This window comes from Cornus florida, unplaced genomic scaffold, assembly GCF_030987335.1.
Source record: "Cornus florida cultivar Cherokee Brave unplaced genomic scaffold, ASM3098733v1 CherokeeBrave_3.0.0_Hap2_Chr06, whole genome shotgun sequence".
Taxonomy (NCBI): Eukaryota; Viridiplantae; Streptophyta; class Magnoliopsida; order Cornales; family Cornaceae; genus Cornus; species Cornus florida.
Window position 1 is genome coordinate 49,971,108 of NW_026775576.1, and position 5,111 is coordinate 49,976,218.

Sequence of the window (5,111 nt, forward strand, 5' to 3'; positions counted from 1 at the left end):
GTAATATCAACTGCTAGATGTTGAATGCTATTAAGATTTATACTATACCGGATTTTATGAAACACTATACATTAAGTGTGTTTGTGAAAATATTGTAATATTGTTTTGATGCTTCCATGATCACTGTTAGTATTTAATTGTTGGAAGCATGGATTTGGTTGATATTTACCATAAGTGTCTATGTTATCAACTGCTGGATGGTTGGAGTATGCACCAGTATGGGACGGTGGCATACTAAGGACGGTTTAGATTCAAAATACCAAAACCTACCTACTCTGGATTTAGGAACGGATTAACTAGAAGTTAAGTCCTATTTAATTGTAGTGTTATGGCAATGACTAGTTGAGCAGCACTACTAGGGTTTCTGGACGGATTTTATATATATTGTTATGGTACCTCAATATGAGCTTGAGTCCCAGGATCGATGGTGAGGGAGCGTATATGCATTGGGATGCATAGCTGGCTACGATGGTTAAAGGTGTACCCTGTTTAGGTTAGGTACACATGCCCACTTGTGTGTATTTTAGCATGTTACCTCTATTCAGGATGAGACCGGCCTATAGGCCAGTGAGAGTCCTTTAGTGTGATTATATATATACTTACGGACTATTAGCTATTGTTGAATTGTTTAGGATGTACATGCGTATCGGGCCTCTTTTTGGACTGTAGTAGTATAGAACTTGCACGTGGGCCTGACCCACTTCTATTTTTCAAGTACATGACAGTTCCAGACTTAGACGTGTTCAGGCTGAGCAGAGGTTTCTATTCATTCTACCGACGATGTAGGAGTTCTCTTTATAGCTTACTTTTGGATATTCTACCAGTTATCTTTATTACTGTTTGGATTATTATTAGGGATCCACTAGTGATGGATTCCCGAGTTATACCTTTGGAGGTTTTGGAGTTAGATTATTTAATTTTTAGTTGAGGACTTCAAGTATTTAACTTTAAAGGATTTTACTTTAGTTTCTCCAGCTTTAAATATTTATTCTTATTTAATTTTTGTAATCTGTGTTCGTTATAAAGTATTAATTATTTGATATTCCCTCGGGTTTGGGCCTGGGCCTGATCAACTCGTGTCTCAGATTCGAGGGGCATCACAGATGCAAAGAGTTCTCACTTATGCTCTCATAAAGACGTCACACGTCATCCTCATGCCTATCAATGTAAGAGCCACCCATGGAAGCATCAACCATGCCTTTATGATTATCGGAAAAACTTTCAAAGAAATTTTAAACTAATTGCCATTTGGGCATGTCATGATGTGGACATTTCCTAAGCAATTCATTAAAGCGATCCCATGCCTCATGAAATGTTTCCCCATCCCCATGTCAAAAGTCTCGAATTGAGGTTCACATGGCATTGGTCTTAGAAACTGGATAGTACTTCTTTAAGAACTCTTATTGTATTTCCGCCCAAGAAGTTATTGAAAAAGGCCTAAGATTGTTAAACCAATATTTTGCCTTGTCTTTTAGGGTAAACGGAAAAAGTTTTAGCCTTAAGACTTCTTCCGGCATATCCGTGTATTTCACGGTGGAACATACTTCGAGAAACTCATCCAAATGCTTATAAGGCTCTTCACTTGGAAGTCCATGATTGTTAGGAAGCATTTGAATGGTTTGTGGCTTGATCTCATAGTGGTCTGCTCTAAATGGTGGCAATTGAATGCATGTGGGTGCATTGTATTCATTAGGCACATAATGATCTCTTAAAGTAAGGGGAAGATTAGCAATTGGAGGTGCAACATGGGCACCTTGATTGCCTTGACTGATGGGAGGTGGTGGAGCATAGATTAGCCTTGGCATTTCCAATGGTGTTGGCATGCCTAATGGTACTTGCATGTTATCATGATGTATATTGGGATGGAGGATACCTTGTTGGTCTACGTGACCAAGGTTCTCCACATTGTCATCATTCAAATCCTCCATTGATAAAATGGAGTGATGAGAACTACCTCTTCTCCTAGGATTACGAATAACTGATTCAAGATATAAATTAGGAGGGACAATAGTTGGATTTAATGACCTACGACCATGCATGCACAATGCAACACAACAAGCAAAAATGACAAACACTTCACCTTCATAACAAATCAATAATCAACAAACTTCCTTCACATACATTGTTCCCATTCTCCCATGCTTGAACAACTTGCAAAGAAAAGTAAAATACCTCCACGTGGGCTCACGATTTATCTAAGAATTGAAATACAAGCCTCCACGCGGGCCGACGATTTAACTAGAGATTGAGTTAGAAAGATCTCATAAAGGTCCTATAGCATTTTAACTCCAATATTTTTAGCTTTTAGCTTAGCTTAGCAATTTTTTTTTTAGAATTTAGCCTTTTTTTCTTGCTTTTGTTTAGCTCCTTTGCTTGGATGTTCCTTTGCTTACCTTCTTGCTCAATGCTCCTATTCAAACAAAAGAACCAACACAATAAGTAACTAAAATAAAAATAAAGTAAAGACACGATCAAAAGAGTACTAATTCCTAATTGATTCCACAAATACGACGTTGCCATTAATCAATCCCCGGCAACGACGCCAAAAACTTGGTGTTGTGTCGCGGTCACAACCAAATTTATGTGCAAGTGAGTGTGGCCAAGTTTTACATTTATAAATGCCACTGTTACCTCTAACTAAAAATATAGCAAGGGTGAGTAGGGCTTGTCCCAAGGGATTGGAGGGTCATATAAGGTTGTGGAACCGAGATTAGGGTTAGTAGGTCGAGTGATCAAAAGATTGGTTGGTGGTTGAATTAAACTAAGATGTAGTTTAAACTAAAGTAAACACTTGAATGCAATAGAGGTAAAATAAGAGAGAGAGAGAGAGATCTTAGGGTTTAGAGATTACCACTAAGCATAGTTCTTCTACACCCTTAATGAATGATTAATGAGGGGAAAGGCATGTATTGTAACAATGGTGTGTGTGTGGTTGTTTCAACAATCATGGATTACCAATTAAGCATATATTATCTAGACAACATAATGAATAGCACAATATATCAAACTAAGCCATTAATTCTTCTTTAAGTTCACAATCCAAACACATCACAAAATTAGAGAAATATGCCACTTGCATTCATAAGTATGGAATATCAAACAACAAGCATGGATTGTCCTCCCATTTAACATCTAACTACCACTACACTATTATTAAGCTAATGACATGAGATTAAACTAATTAAATTAAGGGAGAGGCATAATCCATCAAGAAATAAGTATGGACCATCAAATAAACTACAAGGATATTCCATTAAGCACTATGTCTTGACAATTTCTTGATCTATAGAATTAATACACATAGACATGCATCAACAACATAAGAAATAGAGACAAATACATGAACATCTATTCTAGCATACATAGACATATTGACATAATAAAATGATCAATTAGAAGTATTAAACCATATAAATCATTAAATAAATAAGATTTATATACATAAATATGTCAAAACAAGTATCACAATACAAATCCCCTCAAAAATACATAAATCAAGAAGTAGAAAACATACTTAAGGCTAACTCTAGCCCCAAGAGGATGTCTAGCCACTCATGGATGGTGTCTTCCAACCCTCAAGGGCTAACTCCATGGTAGAGATTGCTCCTCTTCTTGGCTGATGGAAGATCTCCAAGCTTATGTCTCTAGCCTCCTCCCTTCTTTTCTTCCTCACTAAGTATCTAGCTCTCTAAGTGTGTCTAATCTCCTCTCAAAAAGTGACTCATATTCCTTATATAGGTAGGTCAAAAATCACCCTAAATGAGCTAGGCTCGTACGGCAAATATTCCCCAATGATTGGATATGAGACAAATTTTAATGAGCTGAAATTTGGATATTATTGATCGAACTTGAGGTGAGATCGATCGAACATGGCTGAGATCTATCGAACTGAAGTTGGATCGATCCTCAGTGGCGGCGCCTTTTTGGATAGAAACAAATCTGAGATGTTTTGAAGATATTTTTGGGAAAATGACAAAAGTGGTTGGTGAAGTGGTATAGTTTAGATAAAATTAATCATTTGGATAAGGACAAGATAGTTCGATCGATCGGAGACTCAAATTGGATCTATCGAACTTTGAGATCTTTGAATAGGGATAAACATGGCTCAGATCCATCTTGAAGTGCTGAGATCGATGAAATTTGGATCGATTGAACTTTTTTTGAGATCGATCGAAGTTGCTAAAATTCCACTATTTGCTTCATTTTGCTCTACTTTGCTCCTTTCTTTGATTTATCCCAAAATTACTTCATTTCTGCTCTTGTTTGGCTGAGTTAGCTCATTTTGGGGATAAGTACCTGAAAATGGAAATAATACGAAATCAATCTAAATTGGGAAAATAAGATAGATAAAGGTCCTAGAATACCTAAGCTTAAGGGGTTTAAATGCGCACTTTTCAGTGCTCATCACTCAGCACCAAGAAAGTATCCGCTTCCGACAGTAAACGTCTGGTTAAACCCATTTAAGATTTGTCCCACATCGGAGAAAGTTAAAGAAAGATGAGTATTGATATATCCATCCTGCTCAAATGAACAACAAGAAGGATTCCCTTGACGGTCAAGTCACTAGATGAAGAAAAAATCCTCAGATGTTAAGTTAACAGTCAAGGGAACATCTTTCTTACCATCCTTCTTGTTTTGCTTCGGCATTAAGTGTTCTTCCTTAGAGGTAGGAATGTATTATTACTTTATAGGTAAACATGCAGAACCAGGAGCATTCACACTTATGAAGAGTATGTCGAAGTTAATGGACCTCATTGCATTTCTAAAACAAAATGTGGTTCACATATCCATCAAAGAGATATAGTTCTTTACATTCAAAAAAATAAAAAATAAAAAATAAAAAATAAAGACCAGCAAAAGCAGAAAGAGTGCTACAACACTACTTCCTTTTTGAGTCAAAGGTGGCAGCTTTGAAGGTATCTACTATATTCGGGCTTGTGGATGAAGGAGCTGGCAGGTCAAAGGGTGTGGGAACTGGAAGGCTTGAAGGCGAAGGACCCTTTGGGTTAGCCTTTACCATCTCAGCAAAGATAACCTTAGCTTCCTGGGCTTTAGGACCCTCAGCATATGGCATCTCCATGTCAGCGTCAAAGCCTTCAAGGTCCTTAGTT

At 37.2% G+C, this 5,111-nt stretch overlaps 1 pseudogene; it reads left to right on the forward strand.

Annotated features, from left to right (window-relative positions):
• The first annotated feature begins 1,254 nt into the window (after positions 1–1,254).
• LOC132315313 (small nucleolar RNA R71) lies at positions 1,255–1,353 on the forward strand (annotated as a pseudogene).
• The last annotated feature ends 3,758 nt before the right edge of the window (positions 1,354–5,111 follow it).